The 17777-nt window shown below is 35.7% G+C and overlaps 1 pseudogene; it reads left to right on the forward strand.

Moving 5' to 3' along the window:
- The first annotated feature begins 13259 nt into the window (after window positions 1-13259).
- On the forward strand, window positions 13260-13947 carry LOC119061205 (uncharacterized protein C9orf85 homolog; annotated as a pseudogene).
- Window positions 13948-17777: the final 3830 nt, after the last annotated feature.

The raw sequence follows: 17777 nt of genomic DNA on the forward strand, positions 1-17777 counted from the left end.
CGCCCGGGGTGGCATTCACGCCCGCGGCAGGGGACCGGAAGGGACCGGCTTGCGTCCAGAGTCCCGCTGCGGCCGGCCGGGCCCATCTTTGATGCCTGTAAAACTTTTGCCTGTTGGGTGGGGGCGCGAAGGTCGGGCGCCATTTTGTTGCAGGGCTCTCAGCGCGGTCCCTCCGCCTGTAAGACCTTTGGGAGCTCGGAAACGAGAATCACAATAACAAATAACGAGGGTAGACACAAAAACAAAGACTAATACAAACAGCCTTTACAATACAGACACAGCCTATACAACACAAACACAGCCTTTTTGATGCGGAGCTATACGGGAGGGAACTGCCAGCTGAGAGCGCTGCGTAGCGCTGCGCAAACCGAAAGGAATACCCGAAAGTAATACCTAATCGTGACCGGTCACATTCAGAAACCAAAACTACACCCAGCACGGCGTCCCGTCTGCTGGGCCCCTGGGTGGGCTCCCGACGCGTCCCATCTACCACCTCAGGGTGCTCTGCTCTAGAGCCCAGTACCAACACCAAAGTGGATCCATCCTCACGACCGCGGTACTCACTCAGCTCCAGCCGTCCCTCCGGCTTCCAACCCGGAACTCCTCCGAGGGAGGTCTCGCTGGGGCCTCCAAATGTGGCATCCACTAATGCCAGCAACAAATGGTCAGAAACTTTAAAGAGTTTAAGATAGAACTTTATTAGCCAAAGTTTTACCTGCGCAGGGGCGAACGCTCAAGGTGTCCGGAGACACCATGCCAAAATGGCTGCAAATGAGAGTCGCACCTGGCGCTTACAGCCTGGGGTTTTTATTAGAGTGAGCAAGCAAGCAAATACAGAAGCAGACATAGCTGTTAGCAATTGGCTATCTCGAGAGAACATACATGGCTATGTGCTCTGCTTGCAACAATAGATACTTTTCTGCAAAGACAAGGTCATACACAAGGCGGTTTATCTTGTTCAGCACTCTTTGTACTTTCTGTACTTTCTATCTTCCTTGCTGAGACAGTCTGGAGCCTGCCTCAGGTTCCTCTTGGCTACTTTTATCTAATTCCGGGCCTAACACTAGTAATTCACTGTGAGCTCATGGAGCTTCCTGATAACCATTGCTTTGTACTCAATATCTGATAGTTGAGTTGCCTTTATTTCATTTGGCATTCCTTCTGAGACTTCCTCCTTTCTTTTCATTCGGGGATTATTTCTTGGTCTTCCCATTGTTTGTGAGACTCTTCTTGTTAGCCTCAGCTTCTTCAGTTGATCTGTTCCGACTCCCTGGGTTTATGGTGTGCACTTCTTTGGTAGAATACCTGTGAGATTCAATGGTGCAGTCTCTTCACGTATTCTGGTGTTCATCACTACCACCTACTCTTTTCTGTGATCAGTTGGAGGGGTAAGGCAAAATGGTTTAAGACAGCAAGAGAGTATTCTATGCTATTTACAGTATCAGCAAGTAGAGAAGATACAGGAGATCCTTTGGCTATGTATAGTGTTAACCATGATATTCCACCAACTAGCCACTTTTTAGAAAGGATGGAAAGAAGATAAGACTCTCGTTGGGGAGAGAAAGATTGTGAGTTGGATCTAGAAAGCAATGAGGTTGTGGGAGGTCAGATTCTGAGGTGGTGAAAGGATAGTAAATAGCTGTAGTGTGTGAGAGAATAAAGTTGGCCACTACAGTCATAGAGTCCAGAAAACCGTGAAATGGGCTAAGATCTGGAAGGGGTGTTGTGTAGTATATATAATAGTATGGAACAGCTGTTATTTATAATAATGTCAGAGCAACGATCATATGACAGAAGTTATGAGATCTAGATAACAAGACTAGTGAGTAGAGGACATTGAGTAGGGTGCTAATGAAACACAGGTGAAATGAAGGATAGTAAATTAGCAATGCACTATGAATGAGAGAATAGGGGAAACCTGTCAAATGATACAACATAACCAGCCAAGCAAAGAAGACTAAACAGAGAGAAGAGGAATACAAAAATGTTATTTAAACAAAAGATGTAAGAATAATGAAAAATAATAATACAAATATGCAGTATCTTGCAGGTTCTCTGTAATAGCAAAGTGAAATTTCTCTCTGTCTTAGCTGTTGGGATGGCTCCTCTTTGGGTCCAACTCTGGTCTTTTCACAGCTGGGGGGGGGAGGGGTTTGTTTCATTTGTAGGTATTTTAAAAAAAGCAAACTATAAAAGGAAGAAGAGAAAATTTGAAAGAAAGGATGAAGGAATAAAACAAGAAAGAAGGAAAAAGAAGCAAAAGGAATTGAGAAATAGAAAATAATATAAATTAAAAATTTAAAACTACTTAAAAAATCAAACAAATAAAAAACAAAAACACCAAAAAACAAACAAAAAGGTAACTTCTTGCTGGTTTCAAACTGGCCAGACTGGTTTTTCTGTTCTTGCTGGCTGCAGCAGGCTGAGGGGCGGGTTTACCTGTGTGGGCTCGTTCTCTCAGGTCCATGAGTGTGGTCCTTGGGTGTTACACAGAGCTCTCTCTCCCCAGGTTGTGGGCACGTGCACCCAGCCAGGCCGCCTCCAGTTGCCCAGGCTCAGGTGCACACTCTTCCCAGGGCTATGTGTGAGTGCTCACAGCCCCCGTGTGTTTGCCACTCAGTCCTTACTCCCCTCTCTGCGACTTCAAACAACCAGATCTCTCCCAGTGCTGCTAAAACCCTGCTTGTCTGGGGATGGGGCACTGACCCAGCTCTCTCCCAAGAGTCCTGTGGCTGGCCCAGCAGGCCCAGGCCTGGGGCTGCAGCCTCCCTGGTCCCTGTGCTGATCCCTGAGCCCTTATTGTCCTGAATCACTGTCCTTACTATCTGGTTTTTCAATGTCTGCTACAATTTTTGATTTCCTACTTTCATATATTCTGTGGTACTGTTGGCTGTCTGCTCTGTTCCTCCATAGATCAGCCAGGTTTCTCTCCCATATGCAGGGGGAAGTGGAATCTACTCCTTCTTACCTAGATGTCATCTTCCAATATTCCAGAGATTTTTTTTAAAAGAGAAACAGTTACCTCTGGCAGCACATTGTTCAGTGACACAGAATGGGTTGCAAAACTTGCTTATCATGTGACATATTTCACTTGCCCTATAAACTCAATCTCTCACTTCGGGGGAGACTAAGTGTTTTTAAGTCAGCAGATAAAGAGGCTGCATTCAAAGTCAAACTGGAATTATGGGGGCAATGAGTGAACACTGGAATTTTTTACATATTTCAAACATTAGCAGAGATTTTGAAAGGGACAGAGCCAGGGCTTGCTTTCTCCCAGCTGGTACATGATCATCTGTCTGAGCTTTCAAAAGAGTTTGAGCATTACTTCCCCACCACAAAAAAAAAAAAAAAAATTGAGGACCAATGAATTCTTCAACCCATTTGTAAACAAGCCAGGATCAACTTTGTCCATGCTTTGTCCATACCCCTCTTTGACTTTGTCCTTTGTGCTTTAGATCACAAACAACAGTGGTCGTAAAAGTATGTTTGATGTATAAAGGACACATGGACAGGGTCAAAGAGGAGTAGGATCAAGAGTGGAAAGTGGGGATGATTGGGATCAGGGGTAGTGGTAGGGAAAAATGGAGATAACTATACCTGAACAACAATAAAAAAAGAACTAAAAAGAAATGTAGCAGAGTACAAGAAAGTTTTCAGGAGAGAATTTCTTAATGCCAAAAGGAAAATTAGTAATGCCTTAGCAAAATACTGGTGTCAAATAAATGATCAGAAACAAAATTACAAGTGAACTTGGAACAAAAAGATGACATATAAAAATATCATATTCAACTTGACTAACATTATAAATACATTATTTGGAAAAGTTTCTCCTTGTTTAAAATACTGTTAAAAGTATAATACATCACTAGTTAAAAGTAATTAAATATTTGAATGCCAAAGGTAAATTTTACAGTAGTGTAAAACAGACAATGTTGACAGTGTTCTTCAAAATATAACTCTTTAATGGGTGCAAAATATAACTCTAAAAGTTTCAGTTTGGGATGATGAAAAATTCCAGAGATGGACAATGGTAATGGCTGTACAACAATATGAATGTACTTAATGCCACCAAACTGTACACTGACAAATGATTAAAATGGTAAATTTTTATGTTATATCTATTTTATCACAATAAAAAATACAGTAAAATATATAACTCTTGCATTGATTCAATAGTCAAGATTTTAACATATCTACGTAGATTTAAATGATTTCATATCATGGGAAGCTTTTCATCTCACTAAAATGTAAAAGCACTTCTTTCCCTAAGCTATTCTTGAAACCCTCAGTTTTAACTATATATTATATCAATGTAATATTAAATATTTAATATTTCATCAGATAATATAGCTATTGTTTTTTTTCTTCATTTTCCCCCAACCCCTCCCCACCACCCCAGCCCTTTATAGGTATTGTTAAAAATCCTTAAGGCTATTAAGAAGCATTGTATAAAGTCATTATTACACTACCCACTCTTCCAACCAATTTATTTTGAAACTATGGGTTTTCACTTGTGGGTTCTTAAATAAATGCTGATAAAAAAACATTTTGTTTGCACTTTCTTAAAGGGATGATTCAATTGTTGGTTTGTAAACTCCTAAAGTCTTTATTCACAAAGAAGACTCATTGTTTTTGAAAGAAAAGGTCACTATGTGAAATAGTCATGGTTCTGACTAAACAAAGATGTATAAAGGCATTACAGATTTTATTTACTGCAATTATATTGAAAGCTATTTCTCACAGCAAACAAACAGAAGGTATTATCTCCACCACCAGTACAACATTAAGTTTTTATCAAGAAATAATTGCATTTTATGTAGTTGCATTTATCAATGTAAAAGTTACAATGACCAAATAAAAGAATCATGATAATAATTTGCATTTGTAGTTTTTAATTCTCCAAAGACTTTTCATATGCATTGCTTCTTTTGATAAAAACTATCTTGTGACACAATAACAGTGGGTTTAATTAGACATTTTACAGATAAAGTAACTGTAAAATTATTATGAGATTTTAAAAATTCCAGTAGATTATCTACAATTTCACACTAAAAGAAAATCATGAACCTGGATTTTTTCTGTACCACTTCCACACTACCTCTTCTTAGCTATAGTAGCAGACAATCTTTATCTCCAGTTCATCAATATTTATAACCTATATATTAGCAATAAAGAATCCAGAAGAAAAAAATGTGTGGAATTGTGGAGTCTACCATTAACAGTGGAGGAACACATTAAAGAACAGATCTTACTAGTGACCACTGGGATACTTTTTACGTAGTAATAAAGAGCTGGTAAAGTCTTCTACAAGTGCCTTACCGCATCTGCATACACTATCCCATTTGATCCTTATAACGCACTTGTGGTGTAACATTATTAAGACAGAAAACATCCTCACTTACTTGGTAGATGGAAAAACCAAAGCTAGGGAAAGCCAAGAAACTTCCCAAAGCTCACAAAGTCGAGTGTGTGGTGTAACTGGGTTGAAATGTATACCTAATGGTGCCCGGGTTTTCTCAAACACTGAATTATTTAACTTCACTGATATGAAAAATGAATAAAATAGAGTGGATTTTATTACCAACATTATCTAATATTCTTGCTGCTGAATGGTGGAATCTCATGTTTAATGAATATTTTACAATCTGAATCGAGTTTTCAATTTTCACTTCTAGAAAATACACTTCGATAAAAAGTTATTCACAAATAGTTTTGCTTGTTTTAAAATATTCAGCTGAATTTTTTAATTTTTTTTTCACTGCAGACATCTGCAAAGCTTAGCTCTCAAGCCAGTTAGTGAGTAAGGGACTAGGTGTTTTTCTATTTTTTTTAGAAATAAAGAGTTTTCTTCTGCAAAAACTGAGCTGAAATAACTTCAGCCAAAAGGAATGCTCTTAAAAAGGTAAGATGTGTGCAACAAAATTCTAAGGTGCCATTCTATATAACTGCAGATCAAATTCCCTCCTCAATCATTACATAAATCATGTTTCTGGGATGCTGCTTCTCACTAAATGAATAAATCATAGCTGCTAAGTGCTGAGTATACCCATGTTCCATGTACAGGTCCTGTGGTCCCAGTTGGAATCTTCTCTTGAACCACTCACTCCAGCCCTGGGCTGCCAAGTATTTTTATGTCCTCAATAAACTAAACTGAACCACGCTATTATTACTAAATTGCAAACTATTAGAAGCCAAATGTAGCTGTTGGTGTACTGCCTTGGGAAATAAAAACTTATTATGTTTATTTTCTATGTAACCTACACAGTTGCATTCACAAGCACTCAGTGTATGCAAGGGCTGTTCCAGATCTGGAGGAGCTGTATAGGAGGCCTCGTCATGATTTCCATACCTGCTTTGGATTCCCAAGCTACCCACCACTGAATCTGCTGCACAGGAATCGAAGAATCAAAGCCATTTGCCAGGCTGCAATGATATTTGCTTCAATTGCTTAAAACCATCATTTACTTAATGCACACTAAAATGGGCCCTATTTAAAAACAATAATAATAATTAATAAAGCAATGGAGGATGGGCAAGAGCAGCACAAATGGATTGCATGAGGTGAAAAGCAACAAGGAATTTCATGCTATAAGCATTCCATTCCCAAGGAGATTGTAAAAGGAGTACAATTTCCAGAGAAATGTTGAATTAAAAAGATTTTGTTAAAGAGAAGGAAAAATTGTTTTTCCCAACATAGTATCTATTAAACAAATAATATGACTATCAGCTAATATCTCTATATCCATTAAGTAGATGGCAGAGGTAGATATAAAAGGCCAGATCAGGATTAGAGCAACTATCCACTTAAATATTGAAGTTTCTCATAGCCAAAGAGCTAAGCATAGCTAAGCAAAGGCTATATCAAAGACATAGCTAAGTAATCCAAAGCAACACAAGATTCCCAAGGTTTGTAAAGTGTTTTGCAAGATAACTATACATAATTCGAAGAATTCCTCAAAATTTATCTTACCCTTTAGTGAGAGAATATAATAGATAATCTTTTTATTAACTATTTAAAGAACTTTCATTTTCCCCTAGTATATATTATATTTTATATAATAATAACACTTTATTCTAGTTAAATTTTTACTGCTTCCATGACCAAATTTTTCTAGTTCAAAAAGAACATGATCCCCATGCAATAAAGCTTTATTCTTTTCAACCATAAAAGAATTTTATTCAACCCTACTTACTGACCCTGTTATTGGAACAATCTGAACCTATCACTTTTACAATATTAGGTTCCTTCCAAAAGTCTTATTCAAAATAACTAGCCAAAAGTCAACTAATCTAAAAGAATAAGAAACTTCACTTCCTGTTTAGTAGGAGGATAAACACTATTCTAAAAAGGCAACAGAGAAGCACAAAGGGAACACTGAGTGTCTGATCCATATCAAAAAAAAAAAATGTATTGGCATTCTCTCCTCTGGCTCATGCATTTACAGAGAGCCCACAGAGCTATTTCTAAATGATTTAAGAATGACAATTCTTTCCTCAATTGTGTAAACAGAATAGTGACTCTTCAAAGATGCCCAGATCTTAATCCCTGGAAACCTAGAAATATGTTACTTTACATGAAAAAACAGAATTAAGGATGAAGATGGAATTAAAATTGCTAATCATCTGACCTTAAAATACAGAGATTACCTTGCACCCAGTTGGATGCAACTGGGTTAAAGAGTTGGTTGCTGATATCGTATAGAAGTATTGGGCCTAACATTGTCAGCTTTAGAGATAAAGGGCCAAAAGTTAAGGAATACAGACAGACTCTACAAGCTAGATAAGGCCAGAGAATGGATGCCCTCCTGGAGCCTCCATGAAGAAACACACAGGCCTGCTTACAGCTTGATTTTATCCAAGTGATAGCCGTGTCAGACTTCTGATCAACAAAATTGAAAGATTAGAGGTGCGTGTTCTTTTAAACTATTAAATTTGGGTAATTGACTATAGTAGCAAGTAGGAAACTAATACATCTCCAACCAAATTAGGATACTTTGAACATTTCCTTCTTCAAACTGCTAGAGCATTTCTAAATTAAAAAAATAGATTTAAGTTATTTCATCCAATATCATTTTCTTATTGTTTCATGAGCATTCCATGTGGTTTGGAAGCTTAACAAGAACTGAACACAACTGACAAAACTTTTTTTGTTCTCTATTCGCTTAAAATAGTGTTGGAGCTCTACTGAATGCTCAAAATGTTTACTGATTGCCTGAGTTATTAAAACTCAGTCTAGAAGGTCCTCAAAAATTAAAAATAGAAGTACCATATAATCCAGCAATCATACTTCTGAATATATCCAAAAGAATTGCAAATATATTTTCCCATATGGCTGCTACATTTTTTTATTTTGCTGATGTTTTCTTTAGCAGTGCAGAAGTGTTTTATTTTGATGAAGTCCCATTTGTTTATTTTTTTCCTTTCTTTCCCTTGCTCTAGGGGACATATCAGTGAAAATATTGCTGTGTGGAATATCTGAGATTTTCCTGCTTATGTTCCCTTCTAGGACTTTTATGGTGTTGAAGGTGTATAAAGGACACATGGACAAAGCCAAACGAAGGTAGGATAGAGGGTGGGAGGTGGAGATGGTTTGGGTGGGGGGAAGTGGTGGGGTAAAAATGGAGACAACTGTATTTGAACAACAATAAAAAATTTGTTTAAATATATCCAAAAGAATTGAAATTAGGAACTCTAAGAGCTATCTTTACTTTCATGTTCATTGCAGCATTATTCACAATAGCAAAGACATGGAAAGAATCTAATTGTCCACCCATGGAAAAAAATCCAATTGTCCACCCATGGAGGAATAGATTATTTAATGTCATAAAAACATATGTAATATTATTTAGCCTTTAAAAGAAGGAAATTCTGCCACTTACAACAATATGAATGAATCTGGAGGACATTATGTTAAGTGAAATAAGCCAATCACAGAAGAACAAATACTCCCTAATTCTACTTAAATAAAAATTTGAATAGTCAAAATCAGAGGAAAAGCATACATGGCGATTGTTGGGACTGGGACACAGATAAGGGGGAACAGTGAGTATTAGTCACAGATTGGAAATTTTCAGTTACACAAGATAAGACAGTCCTAGAGATCTACTAGTGTATTAATACTGTATTGTGGGCTTAAAAATTTGCTAAAAAGGGTAAATCTTATATTAAATGTAATTATACAAAATAATAATTATTATTATAATAAAGTGGCAGGAAAACTATTGGAGGTAATGTTTATGATATAGATTATAATGATGATTTCACAAGTATACACTTATCTCTAAACTCATCAACTTGTATACATTAAATATTTACAGCTTCCCATATGTCATCATACCTCAATAAAGTGATTTAAAAAATAACTTAACCTGAATGTGTGAATTTAAAGAGTTCACTTATGAGTAGATCCAAGAATCTATCAACTTTTTCCAAAATTACTGATGTGCATCACAGATTCTGAGGACTATATTCTGAGGGAAAGGTCAAATGAGAATCTGAAGTCCAGAAACTTAAAGAGATAGATACCTCTTCACAAGAAAATATGAAGTTGAACAAGGGAAGCTAACTACTTTATACCCTAGATGAACATTCCTTCCACACTTGGCTCACCTCCTCCTTTGTTATTCTGAATGTTGTTATAGATACCTATTTGCACCATAAAGTTTATATGACTATTTATAGTAGTTTATTCATAGTCATCAAAAACTGGAAACAACCCAAATGTCCATCAGCTGGGTAATAGATAACCAGTTTGGGTATAAACATACAGTGGATTATTATCGAGCAATATTTTAAAATACAGATACATGTCACAATATGGATGAACCCAACAATCATGATAAGTGAAACCATTGTACCATATTTAAAAGGTTACATATCATGATCTATTTCTATGATATGCCACAAAGGGCAAAACTATAGGAACACAAAACTATAAGTGTTTGCCATGAGTTGGGGATGTGATTAGGGAATTGACCACAAAGAGAGAAACGGAATCTTTCGAGCTCATAAAAATGTTCTATGTCTTTGGCTGTGGTCATGTGACTAAACATCAAATGTCATTAAACTTTAACGTGTAATCATGGTGCATATTCCCTCATGAAAGTTAGACCTCAATAAAAACTGACTTAAATGAATGGCACAAATTTGGAAGGGTAGAAGTTCAAATTTTGTTATACTGTCTGCTTTCTTAAAACTTTCCCACCATTTGATGCCTTCTTTACCTTTGCACTGTCTCCAAAGAACATACCTTCTTCTAACTTACCTTCTCTCCCCTAACATTCCTTCTGAAGACTTCTCTGGTTCCATATACCTGCCAAGTCCCTTTATTTATTTATTTTAATTATTTTATTGTTGTTCAATTACAGTTGTCTGCATTTACGTTTACTCCCCACCACACCTCCCCATCCCAGCAAAACCCACCTCCCTCCCTTGCTTTCACCCCACCCCTTGGTTTTGTCCATATGTCCTTTATAGCTGTTCCTGAAAACCCTTTCCCCCATTCCCCCCCCACTTACCCTCTCCTTACTGTTAGATTATTCTTAATTTCAATGTCTCTGGTTATATTTTGTTTGCTTTTTTCTTTTGTTGATTAGGTTCCAATTAGAGGTGAGATCATATGGTATTTGTTCTTCGCTGCCTGGCTTACTTCACTTAGCATAATACTCTCCAGTTCCATCCATGCTGTCTCAAAGGGTAAGAGCTCCTTCTTTCTCTCTGCTGCATAGAATTCCACATAATTTTTTGATCCACTCATTCACCTAGGTTTTATTTCGATTTCTGTGTAGCCCATGATCAGATTTGTTCTTCGTACTTCCCCATTCTCAGAGGGACCCTCTCCTTCAGACAGTTTGGTCTGCAATGTTGGGAATGCACTATTCTTTCCGTTCTTCTATACCCACCAGATTCCACTCCAGATGAAGCTCCAACATGAATCATCTGATGTTCATTCACTTTCAAATTTATGTCAAAATTGAGATGTATGGAGTTCACCATCTCTTAGTGTATAGGTTATATGCAATGTGACTTGGTCTCCCTGACCTATATGCTGTAGATAATGTAAAGAGATTTGTATTATGCCAACTGGTGTCTAATTTTATTGCAACTCTCAGACATCTTGTTCTACATGTTATCTGTACTCAGAAATTTGTTGAAACTTCCTTTTTTCCTCTTCTGTGATCAAATTTAGTCAGTTTAATATATGTTCTTGAAAAGAATATGAATTGCCTTTTTAGTTATTACAAAGTCAAGGTTATTAATTGTATTAATAAATTCTTGAGCTTCTAAATTTTTGTCAGCTTAATGAAACAGTTTCTGATAGACGTGTGTTACAAATCTACTGAGTATAGATATTTTTCAAATATAATACATGTGAGTTTCCAAAGTAACTTATCTGAAGTAACTTTGTAACTATTGATGCTACTCAAATTTATCATTTTAACTATGGAAATAAAGTAAAATATATGGAAACACTTGGTATAAAAGTACCAATTAAAATTGTCTTAAAGAGAATTCAGATTAAATAATAACATTTGTGTGACTTGGAACATTACTTACTAGCCAAAAAGTTTGCCTTAGAACCCTTGCTTTAAAAAAAGTGAAAACAGCATAACTGTAATATTTATGAGTTACCAGAAGATTTTATCTTGATGCCAATTCAGTGAGAATGAGAACTGCTACTAGGGCATACTTGGATATGTCATTCTAGCTCGAATTATCCCAAAAAATGTTATTCAATTTCAATAAATATCAAATAATATTTTGGAACAACATAAAAACCTCCAAGACTTAATAATGTCAGAGCACCATTGCTAGTATTTGATAAAGTCCCGGGGAAATTTTACTTGGAGGTGTTTTTTTTTTATTTTGATCATTAGGTTTTACTCATACAAGCAGGGTAGCTGCAATGAAAGGCTGTCAGCAGACAATTAAAACAATACATTCTAAAGGTCATTGGTTTTTTTTTTTTGTCCCTCTGTGATAAAGAATGTGGCATTAAGATACAAGGATATCAAGCAGGTCATTCAAGGTCACTGCAAGATATAATTGGATACCATGATAGATATGGAGGGAAAGCTCCTAGTGATGACCTTCAATAGTCTACTCTACCAAATCATGAGCAACTATAAGAGCTGGAACTGAAATGTTTTGTCCTTTTGCTAATGGTTCAGTTATTTCTGTGTGCATATGGGAAACAAAGCATTTCTTGAATAATAGAAGGCAAATTAGCTTTTCTCTAATGGCATTAATAAAAGGACTTTCAATAGATCCCAAAGACTACATACATATCAAAAAGGGGGCTATTTTAAAAATTTGAACTCCTTTGTATTCTGGAACCCTTTCACACAGGAAAATATGGCACTCAGGTAAGTTTTCAAATTCACTCAATTTTAGAGTTTATTCCTCTAGGAAATTAGTAGTGGGATTAGGTGTCAAATGTTCCTGTCTAGACAAAGACATTGGTGTTCATAAATTATTGTTATGGAACTGCTCTAGTAGTCTATCTGAATGGAATTAAGGTATTAATCCAATTGTCAGGTAGCCTGGGAACCACATTGAAAGTCTTCTCAAAAAGGCATCAATACCAGAATTCAAGGTTTAAAGAGGAGACAAAGTGTGTTTACATCAGAAAAGCTCTAGGTAAATCTGAACAAAATGGAATAAGAGTGTATCTACCAATGTAATTTAATGGCCATTGTTAATTGCAGGAAGTTGATATTCTATTAAAAAAACCACATTTATCAGTGATATTTGCACTTGGGGATAAGATATTAGGAGGAACTGAATTTTCACATATAATTCTTGTGACAAAAAGCAAATCTAAAATATAAATTTTCTTCTCTGTTATTTGAATTATGCATTTTTATCCATTATCCACCAGGGTTGGAAAGAAAGAGATTGGTCCCAAGGAGTTCCCTTTTACACGATCATCCCTAAGATTTTTTATTCTGCCTCCTTTGGATACACTGGTCTACATAGCCATTTAGGCTTCATTTGTACACTTAACCATGTCCTTGGTGTTTGGGAGGTACCGAGAGTGGCAAGAATGTATAACAGCACAAGCAAGCACCATAGTTACCATATTTGTTATTTATTTCCTTGTGAAAAAAAACCTTCCTTTCATTCAAGTTTCTCAAAAACATCACTTTTATCTAGCTCCAACTCTAAACATTAAATAGGGAGCCTAAAAAACATAACAAAAGACCTTGATCTTCCCTGCATCTTTCTTGCCCCAGCACATGGTGATTGTGATTTCGTCAATGAACTCCCAGAACAGTACCATGGCCTGTTCCAGGCCTCAGAGGCACCAGAATACATTTAGCTTCAAAAATGACAAGTTTAATAAGAGCTTTCAGAGAAAGAAAATTAATGCAAAACTTCATGATGGAGTATGTTAGCACTATAAAGAAGTTCTTTATTTTTTAATTTTACTTCATTTTATTTTTTGTCCTTAAAATTTACTGTATTTTTCAGACCAATAAGATGCACCTAGGTTTTAGAGGAAGAAAATAGGGGAAAAAATGGAAGCAAAAAATGTGGAAAAAAATTTAATAGCATAATATATCACCAATGTAAATGTAAAGCTACATTCAGACTATAAGATGAATCTCCCTTTGCCTCCCAAATTCGGGAGAGTGCATCTTATAGTCACAAAAAATACATTATTTTACCACATAGCCTTGTAAAGAAGCTCTTGAATGGTGGTGTATAAAATATTACAAGTACAATCAAGGCCTAAAAATATGTTAAATGTTTACAAAAGACAGTGAAAGATTCTTATCATATGATGTGTAGACCATGTGCCTGTGAACTTCAAGTTTGTGCAAAATATGGAAAGAAAGAAGACATTGTTACTCCATTTAACAAAGAACCAGAAGAAATGAAGAAAGTAATTTACATTTTCATACTGATTTAGATGATTCAGATGATGACAATGAAGTAGATTAATATAACTATTTATATTAAAAGTCAGTTGGAAAACATGAAATTCTGAACAACTTTTGACTTTGAGGATTTTACAAAAAAAAAAAAAAAAACTGTGAAATCCTAATAAGGAATTTGGAGAAACCTATAAACAATGGCAACATTTTTGCATGGGTAATATAAACTGTGTATGCTATATGAATAATTACAAAACTTTCATCCAGAATTTTTTTTATTTGCCAAAATGATTGTTGGCATATTATAGTGCATTTCATGGAAGTTACTTAGAAGAATATACTTCCTAATATCAAGGTAAACAAGATTCAGAATTGATGGTTGTGTAAAAACTACCTCATAGAAACTTTGGTGGCATTAGAGACAACCTCAAAAACTGGTTCTCAGTATGTACTTTTTAATAAATTGATCTTAAGTAAATGACCCATATAACAAAAGATCCCATACTCATGTTTGGTTGTTATGAAGCAAAAAGTTTATTTTTAATAATAATGTTTAACAAGTATGTTTTATCATTTAACATGTTTTATCAAAATAAGCAGTTTTGTGATTCAGAATTTTGTTTTATTTTTTTACTGTTTTTCAAGCAAAGTTGTCTTCATTTTCTCCCCTCCATAAACGCCCTCCCCACCTATTCCCACCTCCCACCCTCGACCCTATCTTCTTTGGCTTTGTCCATGTGTCCTTTATACACGTTCCTTGATGAGCATTCTCCTACTTTTCCCATTATCCCTCTCCCCTCTCCCCTCTGGTGACCGTCAGTCGGTTCTTTTTTCAATGTCTCTGTTTACATGTTGCTTGCTTCTTTGCTTTGTTAATCAGGTTTTGCTTATAGGTGAGATCATACGGTATTTGTCCTTCACCACCTGGCTTATTTCACTTAGGATAATGCTTTTCAGTTCCATCCATGCTGTTGCAAAGGGTAGGAGCTCCTTCTTTATTTCTGCTGCATAGTATTCCATTGTGTAAATGTACCACTGTTTTTTAATCTACTGATTTACTGATGGGCGCTTAGGCTGTTTCCATCACTTGGCTACTGTGAATTGTGCTGCAATGAACATTGGGGTGCTTAGGGTCTACTGAATTGGTGTTTCAGGGTTCTTAGGGTAGAACTCCAGCAGCAGAATTGCCAGGTCAAAAGGCAGTTCCATTTCTAGTTTTCTGAAGAAAGTCCATACTGTTTTCCACAGTGGCTGCACCAGTCTGCATTCCCACCAACAGGGCACAAGGGTTCCCTTTTGTCCACAATCTTGCCAGCACCTGTTGTTTGTTGCTTTGTTTATGATGGCCATTCTGACCTGTGTGAAGTCATATTACATTGTGGTTTTAATTTGCATCTCTCTGATGGCTAGTGATGCTGAGCATCATTTCATATGTCTCTGGGCCCACTATATGCCCTCCTTGGAGAAGTGTCAGTTCAGGCCCTTTGCCCATTTCTTAATTGGATTGTTTGTCTTCCTGGAGTGGAGTCATGTGAGTTCTTTCTATATTTTGTAGATCAAACCCTTGTCCAGAGTATCATTTGCAAATATATTTTCCCATATGGCTAGTCCTATTTTCATTTTGCTGATGGTTTCTTTAGCCTTGCAGTATCTTTATAGAGAGTCCTGAAATAAATCCAAGTCTCTATGGTCAATTAATATTTACTAAACAGAGCAGAAGCATAAAATAGAGTAAAAATAGCCTCTTCAGCAAATGGTGTTGTGAGACCTAGAAGCTACATGCAAAAAAATGAAACTCGACCACCAACTTACACCATACACAAAAATAAACTCAAGGTAGATAAAAGACTTAAATATAAGTCATGAAACCATGAAAGTCCTAGAGGAGAACATAGGCAGAAAAATCTCAGATATTCCACACAGCAATATTTTCACTCGTATGTCATCCCCTAGAGCAAAGGATATAAATAAAAGACTAAACAAATTGGATTTCATCAAAATACAAAGCTTCTGCACAGCTAAAGAAAACATTATTTAGACTATTTTTATATGCATCCTACTTTTACCTTTCTTTTGAAATATAGATACAGAAAAACTACATAAATATATATAGTTTAATAAATTTTTATAAAGAAAACATATGCATCTATCACCCAGATAAAGAAACCACTCCTAAACAATATAAATTAGCTTTATCTGATCTTTTAACTTTATCTTTTTATTTTGAAAAATCTTAAACCTAAAGAAAAGTAACAAAATAATAAAATAAAGTATATATACTCCTACATAGATTCTTTTTTGCTAACAATTTGCAACATTTTCTTTGTATCTGAATAGGTGGATATAAACAGATATTTTATTTGCTGAAACATTTGAAAATAAGTGTCAGGCATTGATTTTGAGCTTTATATAAATGAACTTATGTTGTGTATATATTTTGTATCTCTTCTTTGTTTCAATCTTATAAAATTTGTGAGATTGATCCAAGCTGTTGCAAGAACTGTGATTTGTTCATTTTACATTATTGTGGTTTACTCTATTGTGTTTACATATCACAATTTATTTATACTCTCTAATGGTGAGAGTATTTGAGTTATTTCATTTTTTGTATGAAAAACCATACCACTATGGGGGGAAAAATTAACAGAAGAAAATATCTAGGGGGAGGCACCCTTTGTAAAGAAACATCAAATCTTAAAGGGAAAGTTGGAGTCTTATTTCAAATAGCACATTTTAATTTTTTTTTCAGGGAAAGGGGTCATTTTATTTCCACAGGGTTTGGAGAACTCATAACCTTGGTCTACTGGGCTGAATCACATATGAGAAAAACAATTTTTTAAGGTACATCTTGACAAAAGCAGGTGAAACACTGTATCCTTCTTCCCTGTGGCCATAGTAGAGTTGAAAGGCAAGTACTCTAAAGGCAAAAGGACAGAGTTAAAATTCCACCTCAAGCACATTTGGGCTGTATGCCCTTGAGCTTGTTGCTATCATCTCTGATTGCCATACAGTGAACTGAAGTGAAGGTTTAAGAAAATAAGGCTTGAAAAGTGCCTACATCGGTGAAAAGGCACAAAGTAAGCGTTCAACAATTTCTGTCATTATTATCATTTCATTTTCATGAGCTTGTGAGCTGTTAGTATTTGATAGTAGAGAAGAAGTACCCCCCCCAAAAAAAAAAGAAAGAAAGAAAGAGAGTAGTTATATGTTATTTTATCTGTATTTTAACCTTTTTTGTTGGTTTTTCTCTTTTTGTATTTCTTCCCTAACATTTTAATTTTTAATGAGATGTTTTTTCTTATCTTTTGAATTATAAAATGCTGTTCCTTACCATTTCTCCCTCTACTACCTTTATTTTCACTGTCAGGTGAACTCATTTTTCATTAACTGAGTCAGGAAGGATGAGAATGCCTATTATTCAAGCAAATGTCTGCAAATATCAGGGGAGTGTAGGAAGGGTACCAGAATGTCAGGCTGATTCTAGATTTCTTTCTTCTAGAGAATCTATTACTCTTGAGTACAAAATACTTTTGAAACCACAGAATTTGCAAAACTACAAGAGAATTCTGGAGCATTATATTTAGGAGATATTCAGAAAATAGCTTTATGGGGTAACAATTACATTTTTCTCTGAGAGAACAGGAGATTTTACTATCCCTACTAATTCAAAGTTAGCTTAATTTAGGCAAGGAAAGTAGGAAGGAAGCTCAGGTTTAGCTACAGATTCAACTACCTAATTAGAAAATAAATTATCTGCAGTTAAAAGACCAAAATTGGAACTTGCAGGCAGGTAAAATTTTGGAGTTTTATTGAAACATTTACATACTGAGATGTATATATTTATATATAATATACATATTTTCATATGTAATTGTATTTGAAAATGCTCACTTACAT

Source organism: Artibeus jamaicensis, unplaced genomic scaffold (assembly GCF_021234435.1).
Source record: "Artibeus jamaicensis isolate MK-2021 breed Jamaican fruit bat unplaced genomic scaffold, CSHL_Jam_final contig_354, whole genome shotgun sequence".
Classification (NCBI taxonomy): domain Eukaryota; kingdom Metazoa; phylum Chordata; class Mammalia; order Chiroptera; family Phyllostomidae; genus Artibeus; species Artibeus jamaicensis.